Source organism: Chrysemys picta, chromosome 1 (genome assembly GCF_011386835.1).
Source record: "Chrysemys picta bellii isolate R12L10 chromosome 1, ASM1138683v2, whole genome shotgun sequence".
Classification (NCBI taxonomy): domain Eukaryota; kingdom Metazoa; phylum Chordata; order Testudines; family Emydidae; genus Chrysemys; species Chrysemys picta.
Genome location: NC_088791.1, coordinates 301,078,427 through 301,095,111, shown reverse-complemented (window position 1 = coordinate 301,095,111; position 16,685 = coordinate 301,078,427).

The following is a 16,685-nucleotide window of genomic DNA, read 5'->3' as shown; positions in this document are numbered from 1 at the left end:
TCAGCCACCAAAACGTGCTTGCCAAAGTCTAGGATATGACACATGGCTACCACCTAGTGTAGCTCATCCGACCTCTTCTTGAGAACAGATGTTTTTACATAGAACTGTGCAAGAAACAGCCGCTGGAGATGACAAAGAAATGGCCTCCCATAGGGCAGTGTGTTACACCAACCCTCTTCAGCACATATACCAATGACCAATCCATACAGAGCAATATGAAGAGTTTTATTTACACCGATGATCTATGTATCACGTCACAGGAGAAGGACTTTGCCACTGTCAAGAATAGACAGACATATGCACTGAGCAACCTCTCAATTTATTACAATAAGAACCAGCCTCATGCCAACCCAACCAAGACACAGGTGATGGCCTTTCTCCTACACCATCAAGAAGCCAAGCAGAAACTAAACACCACCTGGGATGGATTCCCACTGTAATCATCTGAACCTTTTCTACCTGGGGGTGACACTGGACCAGACACTTTCCTTCAAAGCACATGTAGAGAAGATGAAAGGGAAAGTTAAAACCCGTAGCTACATCCTCCAAAAGTTGGTCACCTCCAAGTGGGGAGCCAATCCAGTTACTTTGCGAACGACTGCTATCACCTTGTGCTACTCCATAGCAGAGTATGCATATCCAGTATGGGAACAATCCATCCATGCTAAGTTATGGATAACTTTGCATTTACTCCTGCGATCCAACTGTATAGTAAGCTATCACCGTCTCAAGTCACTTATGTATACTGCTCTCAAACCATAAGCGTCCAGTATGAAAGGGGTTTTGAAACACAGATAAGCCAAAACAGGAGCAGTCTGAAAATGGTACATCTGAAATGAGGTGAACATCTGAAAATGGTACATCACACTCTGATAAGCACTGAAATTGTTTCCCTTTCTCACCCAGTCTATGCCATGGTTTTGCAATGTTGGCAAACCCACAGATGAATCTTCTGTAATAGGAACAGAGCCCTATAAAACACTGCACAGCTGTGAGGGCCCAGGGCATTGACTATCTCTGTAAAGTCTCCATTTTCTTTTTGAAAGTGGAATTTCCCTCCTCACTAATTGTGTGCCACAGGTAAATTACCCCTTTCTGGAACAACTCACATTTCTGGGGGTTCCTATTCAAACTGGCCACTTTCAGCTTATCACAGACCATTTGCTCAAATGTTTTAACGGGTAGCAGGATATCATCTAGGTATAACAGACAGGCTGAGAGGGGCATACCATGAAATTTCTTCTCCATTAGCCTCTCAAACCTGGCTGGTGCATTATACAAGCCAAAAGCCATCACTTCAAGTTGCTACAAGCCTTGTCCATCTGTGAAAGCAGTTTTTTCCCCGTGTCTTCTGGGATCCACTTCAATTTGCCATTTTTTAAGAACCAGTGTGGAAAACCAGACTGACCCTGCTACAGCATCCAGAGTATCATCTATTTGTGGTAATTCATAAGAATCCTTTAAAGTGACTTCATTTAATTGTCTATAGTACACACCAAATTTGGTGCCATCATTCTTTTTCTTAACCAGAATTATGGGTGAGGTCCAAGGACAGACTGAAGCCTCCATTAGGCCTTCCTGCTACATTTCCTTGATGGTCTGTAGTGCCTCTTCACTCAGTTTCATCCAGTATCAGTCTTGTGGTGGACTAGTGCAGTACAACATATATTTTTGTTGGTTTGGAAAAACAACTCCTGATTCCGAATCCCTTAGACTGTTCTGTTGTTCCCCATTTAAATCTACAGTATGAAACTGGAACAAGTCCAATAGAAATTCTGGGAGTTCATCTTCTCCCCTCTTCCTTTGTAGTTTTCTTCTATACCAGTATTTACCAGATCCACCGGCTGACATTTCACAACCGCCATTCCCTTTTTTATTATTTGCTCCTTACCCAAAACTTTCAACAAATGAACAGGGATAACTTCTGGTTTCAGATCCACAAGAGCTTTAGCTGCTAAGATTCCCCCAAGACCCTGGGTCTCAAAACAGGTTTCAACCACTCCCCATCTTTCCCTAGCTGGAAAGCTACTACAGCTTGTAGTAATTATAATGATTTCTGACCCTAGAGGCAGGATAATTTATTCACTGCAAACCAATTGCCTACAAACCATTTGTCTCTCCTGGGCCATATATTTAATGGGAATTTCCACAGACTGAATTTGTAAGACACCTTTTCTAGCATTGATTACACAGTTATTAGCCATAATGAAATCCAAGCCAATTATTAGCTCATCCATTTCAGCCACCTAGACTTCTTGCTCAAATCCCAGAGGTCCAGTCTTAAACCCAATTTTCCCAGGTTACTGACAGGTGCCCTTGCCCCAGTTGCTGTCTCCATTTGAGACCAATTAGGCAGTTCAGTTTTGGATCCTCTATTCCCTCTCCTTTTTAACGTGTCTGATCTAACAACTCATGCTTGAGCCTGTGTCAGCTATCCCTCTACACATCACAGATCCTACTACACACTTGATAGCCAAACTCCCTTTATTGTTTAACTGCCCAGATCTAAATAAAAACTGTGGAGCTGATCCTTATACCTAAGTTTTGCCCCTTCAGCTTGCTCTCATCTGATTTCCCAAAATGGGAAAGAGGCTTTCACTACATGTCTGTGACAATCTTTCTTGGGCTGTCTTAAATTTATAACAATCCTCCTTTTTGTGGCCAATTTTGTCATACTTGGCAGCGTTTAGCTGAACTGTTTCCTTTAATTGTTGCTTTATTCCAATTTCCCTTGTTTTACAAGCCAAATTTCTCATTTGTTCTAATTGTTCAATATGGTCACGAACCAAATTAGAATCCTCTCCGTCATCCATACTAGACACAGAGCCATACTTACAGGCTTACAAATTTTGTTGCTAGCAGCTACTTCCTCTACTGGTGCACCACTGCAAAAAAAAATTCAAGTTCAAAGATTCAAATTCTGTAGCAAACTGGGCCTAAAATACAACCACATCCAACTAGTAGCATTTGACTCCCATGTTTCACAGAAAAATAAAGCAAGAAAGCTGTGTTTCCAAACTAGAAAGGATTTTGTGGAATCTCTCCCCCCCCTTATTAATTATTATTATTATTTATTATTAAGTAGGCTGTGGGTGGAATCTTGGCCCCATTGAAGTGAATGGGAGTTTTGCTGTTGATTACAATGGGGCTAGGATTTCACCCCTTACAGACACTATATTGAATGAGACTGTGGGGGTGGAATGTGACACAGTGAAAAGAGAGAGAACACATTTAAATCTTATTCCTAACACCTAGAGGAATCATCATTCTTCTGGCATAGCACTGGAAAACTTTTTGGTATGCAATATTTCTTGGGAGTCAAGAGAAAGCAGAGCATATGGGAATGATCATAAGGCAAGAGGACATTATTTCACAGAATTTTGCTGCTGACTTTCATACTATGGGAATAGATGAAAAACATGGCAAGGATTCAAAATATTAAAGCTAACCACTTCAAGGATCCAACAAAAACATGACTCCCTTGGCATATTCATTTTTATTCTCTGATCAGAATGTTTCTATTCTCCTCACTCACTATTTGTGCTCCCAAATGAACAGAACTAGGGCTGTCTTTTGGCCCAAGCACAATAAGTCATTGTCAGAAATGAGGGCCTGCAGCTGGGCCTGGGATCAGCCAGCTAACCACAGCTAAAACCCTAAAATTGGCCAGATCAACTGATTGGCTGAATGGTGTTGCCAGGACTTCTCTTGAGCCCAACACTAGCACATGGGCAGGGATGCTCAACACTTATGCCCACAGCTGTGATTGTTCCGGTGCCGGCCTTGTTCCCAGCCTTGCTCCAGCCCTGCTCCACTGTGCTGTAGCCCTGCCCCCATGTTTGGTGCCTGACTCCTGGTTTCTGACTCCAGATTCCCAACCTTGGCTCCAAGTCTGGGAGCCTGAGTGCCACTGCTCTGAGCACTAGGCCTGACTGCTCACACCCCGGTCTGTGACAGATTGAGCAGCCCAAAAAAATAAAAGGGGCGTGGGCACAGGTTGGTTACTGGAATGGATCCCGCTAAGGCCAGCAGTTCCCTGTTGGCGACAGTGGATGCCCTACATATGCAGGTAGACTCCCTGCAGGTGCAGGATGCTAGGTTGCAGGCACAGGTTGCATCACCTGCAACTCCTCTCCCTCGGGAACCTAATAGTTTGCTGCCAGACAAGTTTGGTGGTGACTGCAGCCAGTTCCATGATTTTATGAATCAGTGCTCACTCCTGTTTTTGTTGTACTTCCCTACCGCTCAGTGATCCTAATCGTGTTTGATCTCCTAACTAAAATGGTGCTTTTTGTTCCATGTTGCGCCAACCTTACCAGCTTCTTCTGCTACCACAGGCTATCCACTGGAATCATGTTGCCCACAGTATGTCTCATTTTTGGTGGGATTTGATGTGGCTTCTTGGCATAAAGTCCCTCACCTTTTTTGCATGCCACCCATAGACCAATGGGCAAACAGAATGAGTCAACCAGATTCTAGAACAGCAACTATGTCATTTCTTGAATTACCACTAGGACGACTGGTTTTCTTTACTCCACCATGTGGAATTCACCTATCACAATGCAACTCACACCTCAACCCAAAAAAGCCCATTCTTTGCGAACTACCAGTTTTCATCTTCAGCTTCATCATGGAATGACGTACCCACAAACTCCCCCATATCTGCAGCCAGAGACTGAGCTGCCCACCTGTGCCAAGTACATCAAGAGCTCAAGGAGCAATTGAGATCTCCAAAGGAAATTTACAAACACCATGCTGACCAGGGCCTCCATCCTACCACTGGGGAACAAGGGTCTGGCTACCTACCCAGAACCTCAAGTCAACCCACTTGTCAGCGAAATTTGATCACCAGTATCTGGCCCATTCAAAATCTTTAAACGTGTCAATCCTGTGGCCTTCAAGCTGCAACTAGATCCATCCAGTATTTCACATTTCCCCCGTTAAGCCACAGACTGAATTCTCAAATAGCTCCAGGCCACCACCACTGCTCATAACTATTTGGGGGCAAGAAGAACACTTAGTCCAGCAAAACCTTGACTCCCAGAAAATTAGAGGAAAACTCCAGTACCTGGTGGACTGGGAGGGCTACAGTCTGGACAACCGATCTTGGGAATTGATTGAAAACATCCACATCCTGGACCTGTACAGGACTTCTACCAGGCTCATCCTGAGCAACCAGGCCCCAGGGTCCCTGAGAGGCACGCTCAAAGAGGGGGGTACTGTGAGGAATGAGGCCCTCATTCCTTACAGTACCAACTAGCCACAGCTGAAACCTCTAACTTGGCTGATCACCAGATTGGCTGAGCAGCTTTCCAGGTAGCACTTGGCCAGCAGCTGCTCAATGCCTACGCCCACAGTTGTGATCACTCCTTTTCCTGCTGTGTTCCCAGCCTTGCTCCAACCCTGCCTCCTTGCTTGACTCCTGGCTCCTGATTCTGCCTTTGACTCCTGGTTCTGCCTTTGACTCTCAGCTCTGAGTCCTGGATCCTGACTCTGGCACTGACTACTAGGCATGACCACCACTGCTGCAACCACTAGGCATGACTGCCCATGCCCTGGTCCATGACAGTAATGATTTGTGTTCCCGTGCTTTTTTGGAGGCCCCCTGCATTATTGCGCTGACTCTGTAACTCATGGCATGGCCCACTTTCAACCTCTGACAATAGGCCTGGAGTGAGAGGTGATCTCCCTTGCCATTCTCCCTCTCCAAGCAGCCTGGGGTCCCACTCTTGTCCGAAGTTTTGCATATCAAAGTCAGCCTTGACTAGATCAGGGCTACTGCTGACATGTTTAATCTGAGCAAATAAACATTAGCAAGACAAGGTGGGTGAGGTAATATCTTTTATTGGACCACCCAGCAAGGAGGGTGGGTCTCAGAGCCTGGGCTGCAGCCTGAGCTATTTTTAGACATGTAGCATGAGCCTGAGTCACTTGGTCTGGGCTTTGAGACTTGCTCCTGAGGGGAATTTTTTTTCCCCCAGTGTAGACGTACCCAGTGAGGGCTGACAGCACATGCAGCCTGCTTGCTGACTCGTGCTAGTGCTTTAACAAAGCAGTTGCTAGTGCTTTTTTCCCCCACTTTCTTCCATTGCTCACTATCCAAACATTCCACAACACAGATCCAGTTTCCAAAGTTCATTGAACAGAGAATTCTTGTTCCATGCTGAATTTCCTGTTCCAGCCTGAAGCCCAAAGCGGGCCTTGTGCAGTATTTGGCTCATGACTTACAGAAGATGCTACGTTGCAGATGTCAAACAATGCGTAATAGGAAACACATGAGCATATTTCTTATTTGAATAAGTGAGATACAGTATACTCACTCCCCATTACTCACTCCCCTTACTCGGGATTTGGAAAGCATGCTGCTTACTCTTCTCTGTGGCAACCTGGGGCCAATTCCTGCAGACCTTAGTCTTTACTCAGGCAAAGCCTCTTTTCACTTCTGTTGGAAGTAAAGACTCAAATGTGCTCCCTGTTTCTCCCCAACAGACTACAAAATAAACGTAGACTTGGATAATTAACGGCAGCCTCAGTTCGAAGAACTCCACCTCAAGCTGACTTACTCTTCTGCTGCACATTAGCAGACTCTAGTGGTAAAAATATAGTTTAACTCTTAGCTGCTGCTCAGGTATTTGAGAGAGATAAGAAAGGTGGTGCATAAAAAAGTTCCCAAGACGTTCACATTTTGAATCCCCTTGGAAAGCGCCAATGAATTCTTATGGAAAGGCCCCATCCAGCAAGTTCCATTAAAGTCCATGGGAGTACAGTCACATGCTTAAGGCTTTGCTCTTGTGCTTAAATGCTTGGCTGGATCAGGCTCTCCGTTCAGAAGTATTCTACTCAGTTGCTCTTTCCTGATCAGCAGAGATCATTACAGTTGATAGGAAAAATGAAGGTCCGGAGGACTCGTGATAAATCCTCCAGCCAACATAAATTACAAGTAATAACTAGATGTAGTGGGCCTAATTCCGATCTGGCATGAGGATGGTCATGTTGAAGCTCCATTGACTTCAGCTGCATTTCTCTTGATTTGCACCCATGTAAGTGAGATCAGAATCTACCTGAGGGTATGTCTGCACTGCAGTCACAGGGAGTGATTGCAGTTTATGTAGATATACCTGAGTTGTCTTTAATCTGGCTAGCTTGGGTACCAAAGCAATGAGGTCATAGCAGTACAGGCTGGTCAGGCCTGGCCAGAGCTCTAAGTGATTACATGGGTGGCAAACCTGTGCTGAACGCCATGCTCCTGCGGCTTCACTGCCCAGTACCTAGGCTAGCTTGTTTATGTCGACATGGGTTATAGTCACAGCTTGTGACTGCAGTATAAACATACCCATAATGCCTCTTTATTTTGTGGTTTTACTAGAAATACAAGAAATTCAGTAGTTTGCTCAGTTATATAAAGGAGTACCCATGCAAACCTACACAGCCAAAGTCTGCCCCTAGTTACAGCTGGGCAACCCCCCGGGCCCAAATCTTCTCTTCTTCCCATTAGTATAAATCCAGAAGAACTCTATTGATGCATCTCATCAAATTCCAGTCGGTCGCCAAGTTGTAACTAAGGGCCGAATCAGGCCCATGCCTCTTTAAAAAGACCGCCTGGAAAAGAATAATTCTATAAGCTTTTAGTAGCCAGGGTCTTGGCCTCCAAATGCTATGGTATGTGGCTTAGTGTCTACTGGGAAATCAAACTCACAATGAAATTGCACTGTGTTTTCCAATATTATTTGCACAAGCATCGAATTCTGGCTGCTTAGGGAATGAAAAAGAAACAGAGCAGTAGCCAAGTTAACATGGCCTATTGACTCACAAGCCTATGGAAAGCTCCTGCTGTCTCTCCCAGGAGGTGTCACTATAAGGCAATCCTGTTAATGAACACAGCAGGCAGATTATGGATGAAACTGGCTATCAATAATTGAACATTCTTTTCATCTGACTTTCTTTGTGATACTGGAAGAATGTGTGTATGACTGAGGGCTGCTAACCCCTAACAGTTTATCTCATATCACAAAGAAACCAGGATCTCTGCTCTGATTATTGGGTTTTGCAATCCTATTTCTGTGACCTACAGAGCTGCCAAAGCACAGGGAGGGAGGGAGGGTGTGTGTGTGACACAACCATATTAAAAAAAACAACGACAAAAAATGGAGTGTGTGAGAGAGGCAGTATGCTCCAGTAGGCTAGGGCAATAGCCCTGGGTTCTAATCCCAGCACTGCCAATGATGTACTATGTGACTTTGGACAAGTCTCTGTGCCTCTGTTCTCTGCCCTTTGACTGTCATGTTTGCTTGATTTGTAACTCTTTGGGGGCAGCATTTTTCTTACTACGTGTCAGTGACTAGGAAAAACGGGTCCTGATCTTGGTTAGAGCCTCTAGGCGTTACTGTAATATGAATGATAAATAGTAGTAATCCCTTCATCCATGTTTTCACTTAGAACCTACCATTTTTAAAAATGTGGCATCTCTCTCTGCCCAGTTCTGAGTCTCCTTTGCACCAAAAGGTGAGACACCTCCTTTCCAACATACCACAGGCTGAGGATTTTGCATCCCCCCCCCTTTTATTTTTTGCTTTTTCTATATTTATTTTGGTTGGTTGGGGAAACATTTTTCATTTGAACAAACTATTGCTTATTTATAATTGTTTCTTAGCCGAGTGACATATTTCCCATGCGCTGCACAGCAGGGGAATACCAATATGCTGGAGAGCTAAAAACTACTACAGAGAAGCCAGATGGCTTGTTTTCCTGAACATCTTCTGAAAAATATTTGGTTCATTTGCTACACAATTATTTTCTTTAGTATCCGAGGTTCACCAAACCAGGTAACTGTCACTGATGACAGAGTACATGGCTTACATACCATAGACTCACAAAGCCACATTCTGCTCTGTGATGCATGTGGCTTCCATTGGAGTCCAAGGGAGTTGGATGCTTATATCTAACACCCAAGCCCTCAATTAGCCAGTGTGCACTCAGTGCACTTGCACAGGGCCCCCATGTCAGGAGGCCCCCTGACCAAAAAAAAAAAAAAACTGGCACTGCGACCCCGTATGCCAGGTCACTCACTTGTCCCGCTGTCCCTCTGTCCAGGCTAAACCTGAATGGCCCAGTCCTGTGAATGCAGGGTGGCTGAGATTGGGAGGAACTGCCCTAGCCCAGAATGGCTGAGCTGAGGGGGATGCCAGTGAGTGTTAAGGAAGGTCCTAGGGATGGAGGGTAAGGGGTAAGTGAGGTGTTAATGAGCTAAGGGGTGGGGGGTAGTGGCTGGGTGAGAGGTTGTGGGGTGGGAGATGGGATGTTGAGAGTGAGTGGGGGAAGTTGGTGACTGTGGCCAGTAGGGCTAAGGTGTTGGGGGCTGCGGTGAGTGGGCTGTATGTCAGGGCTGCTGGGATGTGTGTGTGGCTGTGAGGATAAGTGCGGGGCTGGGGGAGGGTTCTTGGTATATATGTGGTTGGAAGGGGCATTTGGGGGGTCTGTGTGTGGGATGGGATATGTATGGCGTGGGTCGGAGGGATATTCTGGGGTCTGTGTGTGGGGTGAGGTATGTGCAGAGTGGGGTGGGAGGAGCATTCAGAGATCTGTGGGTGGGGTAGGGTGGAGTGCAAGGGATATTCTGGGGTCTGTGTGGGGTGGGGTATGTGGGATGGGAGGGACATTCAGGGGTCTGCGTGTGGGTTGGCATGCAACTGTACATACAATAAAGGGAGATTCAAAGATCAGCCACAGTGTGTGACCAGCTTCTCCAGCTACATATGTGCTGAGGGAACTTAAGAAAACAGCGTTCACAGGGTAGGGGCATCAGACCATTTTTACTGGACAGAGGGTTTTCTTATCTTGATGGTATATGCTATAGGGACTGCAGAAGGGATGGGGGGGCAGTTAAACGGGCTCATCCACGTTGGTGGGGGGGTACTAACTGAGATTGGTCCCTGATACAACAGGGCCTCTGCTGGCAGTAGGATTTGTGTCAGAGAAGACCTGCCTATAGTTGTGTCTTGCTGTGGTCCTCATTAGGTTAATGGTGTAGACAAGCAAAGGCCATCTCCCTGATATGGTTCAATAACATTATTTTCTTGGTTTCTCATAATGTCCTGCCCTCTGCAATCAGAGTTACTCTTCTCTTTTTCCAGCTGCTCAGGCCTGCTCTTTTTCTCTGCCTTATTTTCTGGCAAGGTTGATTTGTTTTAATGATTAGGAAAGTGGGTGGGTGGATGGAAATCAATTGCTTCATGGTTTTTGCTTGGATTTTTCAGCTGTGAGATAGCAACCCCTAAGGACAATATGTGGAACATTTGGGGCATTTAGTCTCTGTTTAGATTTCTGGTGAGTGAAGCCAATGCATACACAGTAAAATGCATGTAGATTTGGTATCATGTAACTGTTCTTATTGTAACTGGCCAAAACCAGACACTAGCTTGTCACTCATTTATTTCTTGTTTGCAGTCATAAGTAACATATGACTTGCCATACAGGGTCAGACTAGGGGTTCCTCTAATCCAGTGTCCTGACAGTGGCCAGTACCAGATGTTTTAGCAGACGGTGCAAGAAACTTGTGCAATAGGCAACTATGGAATATCCTGTCCAAGATTCTTCCTAATCTCCTTTAGTTGGCTTATGGCCTAAAGCATGAGGGTTTGTAACTTTTGAAAGCAAAATGTGAAGACAATGGTGTTTCTCAGTTGTCAATGAGGTCATAATTTGGTCACTATTTTTGATGATTAAGTATGAGAGGGAAGGAACCCCAACTTGATTCTGACTTTCAGGTTGAGTTTGCACTGCAGGGCTAGCACTTAGAAAATTAATCTAGCAAAAAAACATATTTCTTGCAAACTGAGCAATATTAATATGGAAACCAATAAAAGACAGGGCTTATGGAACTCTGCAAGGCCAATTTTAGAATCACTTTTCCCAAGTAGAACACTATTTTAATATGTAGCACAATGTGGATGAGTTATGAGGAGCTATAACTTTGCTTTTCTTGACTTTTGTGGTTGTAAAATCTCAACCATTATGTTCTATTAATGTAGCATTTGTGTTTTTGCAAAGAAGGAAGAAATGTTTAGATCTTTGTCTTCCCAATCACAAGGTAGCACTGGATAGGGGCTACCAAGTGTGGCAACCTTTCTTCTGGAGCGCCACACAGCAGTCTCCAATTCCACATTATCTGTATGGCTCAGTGCACTTTGTGGAACATGCCCCCATTGACAACACAATTTGGATTGAATGTGCATTCTGATGATTACATTCAAATAAAGACAGAAATCGACATGAACATCTGGGCACGGTGTGGGGAAATCTGGAAAATTTATTTTCAGTAAAAATGGACAGGTCAAACTGCCTAGCTGGTCTGTCTTAACAATGCGTTTCAGATTTCTCCGCTCTTTCGGCTTGTAATATTAGAAAATTGAGCAGAAAATATCCTGTGCAGTGCATTGTTTTCATACTCTGACAACTACATTATTATTTCTCAAGTAACTTTATTTTCTGTTAGCAGGTTTAGAAAGTAGCCTTTTTTATCATTTATCTGTGATCTTAACAAGGTTCTAAGTGTCCATAACTGGTGAAAAACAACATCTTTCATACTTTGTGTGGTGCTCAGTGATCCCTCAGAACATAAGGAGCTTGCAAGAGATCTCTTTTTTTCCTGTATCAGGTCCCAACTGGCTGTGCATAATACCAAGAATTTCACAGTGCCCTGCTCAGAATTTCTGCCTGGGAGGCTCAGTCCTTAAATCCACAGTTCTCATCATCATACTCTGATCTGACAACATACCACGTTCTCAAACTTTGCAGAAATACATTTCACTTCTGGGCTGAGAACAAGCACAATAAATGTCACCCAAAGGGTACATTTTCCAGAAAGTTATAGGCATCTGAAAACAATAAATCAGCATGAAATTCTAATAGAAACATAGTTTAGTAGCCAACTTCAGAAACACGTACAGTATTTAGAGCTTGATTCTGCAACTGTTTAGGTCCAGTGTTTTGCTTCTAAGGGAAGGGGACTGTGTTGAACAGGAAAGGATGAGAAGAGGAACATGCTCCTGCATTAATGAGAGTTCTGCAGCATGTCTAGTAAGTTACTCCTCTTGAAGAGTGGACACATGGCAGGTGCATCCTGTGACAGTGTACCCCATAAGGCTTTATGGGGGGTGTGCTCATAAATGTATGTATGATATAACTGGAATAGGGTTTTGCTACATATGCCATGTAACATATCTATGTAAAGGTTATGATTTACTGGTTATGTTCATCCTAGTTGTATGCAGGCACCATTTGTGTGTTCAAAGTTATGAGCATTGGCTGTATAATTGCTTGATTTCTAAGTAGCCTTAGTTAGAACATTTGGTCACTTCTTGGGAAAGGAATGTGCAAATTAAGTGCTCAATCAGGAAGTGCTTAACAGACAAAAGAGCTTGGAAGACTCCAATCCACATAAGAAGTCTACCTGAGGACGTTCAAGGTAGCATGTGTGTAATGGCTGCTACCTGCAAGTCCTGAGTCATGCATGGGCATGTGACTTGCCCATGTGATTCCAAATCTCCATTTTGTGACTGGATTCTACACAGGGTGAGGAGGGGGTCTCCACCCACAAGAGAAAGTCTATTTAACCCCCTGGGAGATCCCTCCATTTTGTCTTCAGCTGGCTAAAGAAGGAGCCTCTCCACACCCCCAGGATACTTGAAGGAAACTGGAACAAAGGACAGTAACTACAGGGGGTGTGAGTGATTGCTGGACCCAGGCTAAAAGGAGATTAGTCTGTAAAAGGGAGCATTCTGGAACTGGTGAGGACCTTATCTGTGTTCAGTTTGATTAGACATAGATTTGTGCATTTTATTTTATTTTGCTTGGTGACTTACTTTGTTCTGTCTGTTACTAATTGGAACCACTTAAATTCTACTTTCTGTATTTAATAAAAATCACTTTTTACTTATTAATTAGTTCAGAGTATGTATTAATACCTGGGGGAGCAAACAGCTGTGCATATCTCTCTATCATGTTATAGAGGGCGAACAATTTATGAGTTTACCGTGCATAAGCTTTATACAGGGTAAAATGCATTTCTTTGGGTTTAGACCCCATTGGGAGTTGGGCATCTGAGTGCTAAAGACCAGCACACTTCTGTGAGCTGTTTTCAGGTAAACCTGCAGCTTTCGGGCAAGTAATTCAGACCCTGGGTCTGTGTTGAGCAGACGGGAGTGTCTGGTTCAGCAAGACAGGGTGCTGGAGTCCTGAGCTGGCAGGGAAAACAGGAGCAGAGGTAGTCTTGGCACATCAGGTGGCAGCTCCCAAGGGGGTTTCTGTGATCCAACCTGTCACGCATCCCCCTTGTGGTCGGGCATGGCATAGCAGCTCTACTTGTCTAGAGCCCTCTGTAGATGCTGCTGAGGTGGTACATCTCTTCGCACAACTCAGCTCTCTGGACAGGTCACAATTTATTTGCACACCCCTGTCAGGGTACTCCCCTCCCACAACCACATAAAACAATACCCAATGTTCCAGTCTCTTCAGTCCCTCTTTCTTAAGGTTTCTAAAACCCTCAAGTCCACGGGTCCTCCTCCAGGATCTTCAAAATAGACCACTCAAAGAAATCGTCCCTTAAGTACTACTAGTCGCACGCATCTCCCAGTACTTTAACAAATCCTGTGTCAGGTGCCTCATGGCAAGAAACCCTCACCTTCCACCACCTTGGTTCTCCTTCAGTCTCAGCTCTGTACTGAACCTTCTTTCAGGCCGGCTGTAGCAAGCATCACCATCTCCTGTAGCCTTTGCCTCTTAACTGTCAGTACTAAGGATTTTCCCTGGCCCTAGTGACTTTCCTCTATACCCTCGGCTACTTAAGGCTATGACAAACTGACACAGAGTAAAGTTTTCAAAAGTGCTTAAGTGACTTTGAATGGTAAATAATGATGAGGCCGGGGCAGTCCTATAGAGTAATCTGGATCAGCTGGTATGAATTCAGACAAAAAATGTTTTAATATGGCCAAATGTGAAGTTAGGCCATATGGAATGGGGGTCTGTATCCTGGAAAGCAGTGACTCTGAAAGGGATTTAGGGGTCATAGTGTGCAACAACTGAACATGAGCTCCCAGTGTGATGCTGAGACATTAATGGCTAATGTTATCCTCGGATATAGAAACAGGGGAGTAAAGAGTAGAACTAGGGAGGTGATTTTACCTTTGTATTTGGGACTGGGGAGACTGATATTGGAATACAGCATCCAGGTCGCATGTCCACATTTTAGAAAGGATGCTGAAAAATTAGAGAGGGTGCAGAACCCCCCTCCCCCCCCCCCCCACACACACAAACAATTAAAGGGCTGGATAAGATTTCTTACAGTGAGACTTAATGAGCTCAATCTGTTTAGCTTATCAAAAAGAAGATTGAGAGGTGACTTGATTACAGGGTATGAGTACCTAGAAGAAAATACCAGATACTAAAGAGCTCTTGAATCTAGCAGAGAAAGGTGTAACAAGAACCAATGGTTGCAAGTCAAAGCCAGACAAATTCAAATTGGAAATGAGGCTCACATTTTAACGGTGAGGGTGACTAATCGTTAGAATAAACTACCAAAGAAAGTGGTGGATTTTCCATCTCTTGAGGTCTTCAGATCAAGACTGGATGCCTTTTTGGAAGATATGCTGTAGCCAAACACAAGTTATTGGGTTCAATACAGGGGTAACTGGGTGGAATTTAATGGCCTGTGATATCCAGGAGGTCAGATTAGATGATCTAATGGTCCCTTACAAACAATTTAGTCCATAACTTCATAACTAGTTCTGTACTCCATTGAAAACCCACCAGATGTTTCCAAGTTACTGATCTTAAAGAAAACTTGCACTCAGTAGTTCAAGAATTGTGATAATACATGAGTTTTCCCCATCGTATGTTTCAGATTTCAATTGTTTGGCGCGCAATCTCAAGTATCACTAAATTCCTGATAAGCTGCCACACTTAGCTCAAGGATGAGAAACCGTAGAGTTATTTGCATATTAATTTTTTAACACTGTCTTTAACAATGGGAGCTAGGTTGGGCAGCCGAAGGATACATTTGTAAAGCTTACAGCTGTGTTTGGTGATAAGATAAGAGCTCCTTTTCTAGAGAGCATAGCTAAAGCTTTAGCAGTTACTGAAATGACACTTATCTCATTATGAAAGATGCCCCTTCCACTGGAAGCCTATCCAACGCAACGTTATCACGGGTATCGCTTTATTTATTTAGTTTTCATGGAAATGAGGAAAAGAACTCTTATGATTCATAAAGCATTCTGCCTTTTTTTGTTTTTTGTTTTTTTATTTGTAACATTCAAAGAAACCTATCTGCAACAGAGGGATTTTATTTCTAATCATAAATATAGTTATCACCACCCCCATATTATACAACAAATGAATACAATGACATGACTCAGCTGTGGTCTACACTACAGCGCCTACACTACTCGAAGCGTCTACACTAAAATATTTCTCCCACCGATATAACTTGCCCACTACAGTGACTTAATAACGCCACCTCTGTGAGAAGTGTTGTGCTACGGTCAATGTAATTAGGCTGACGCAGTGTCAGTGTAGACACTGTGTTGCTTACATCAACTGTTGCTGCCTTTCAGAAATTGTCCCACAATGCCCCACACTGACAGTTCAATCGGTGCAAGCGCTCCTGGTGAGGATGTGCAACTCCAACATGAGAAGCATAACGTGCACGTGTAAAATTGATTCAATTATTGCTATGGCTGTACATCGACGTAACTTAGGTCAACTTAATTTTGTAGTATAGATGTGCCCTCAGACGTTCATAACAGAATGTTTAACATTATAGTGCCACAGTGGAGATGCTATAGTTCAAGTTGAGAGGGAACTTGCATTATAAAACCGATTTATTGTGTGCGCTTGTAGTTCTTCTGAAAGAAAAATATCATTTGGGCAGAGATTTCCCAGGTTTCTTCTGAAACCAGTGGCAAATTTTTGGTTCTGAGCTGGTAAAATTCCATGCTATCTTTCTCAGTTATCTGACTCAAGGGTTGCAGGTGGGAGGTAGGGTATGTGTTTGTCATTCACTAAAGAATAAATGGTTGATTTGTACATATCATGTTTTCAAAAATGGCTTATGTTTGAATTTCTGACTAGCTGCATTCAGCTCCTACTGGGCACACCAGAGAGAGTAGGCTGTCAGGGAGTCGTCCAGCTCTGTGTGTATTCTCTCCTCAGCCCCAGTCCTGGACACAGTTCGGAGCAGCCTGGGGCCTGCTCCCAACTGCACCAGTTGGCTATGGTTCTCCTGTTGATCACACACTAGCTGGGTACTGATTGAGCATATCATGCTCTCGCATCTCTTCTGATAGCTTCCCCCCCACCCTCACGTCTCCTCTGATAGCTTCCCACACACACGCATTTCCTCTGATAGCCCCCCCACACAAACACACATCTCCTCTGAGAGCCCCCTGCCCCCCATGCACAACCTGCACTAGTGGTTGTGAAAAAGGAAATGATGGAACTGGATCTGTTGACACTACACTAGCTGGGGACTCCACCACACTGCAGGTATCCCCATCTGGTGATATAGGCACGGTTTCGACTCCCTTTGTACCAGCTGGGCAACACAAAGGAAGCAGAGCGGGGTTGTGAATCTGGCCGATAGTCTTCCTCAATGTGGGTACATGCATTTGACATGTCTGACCACACTTAAT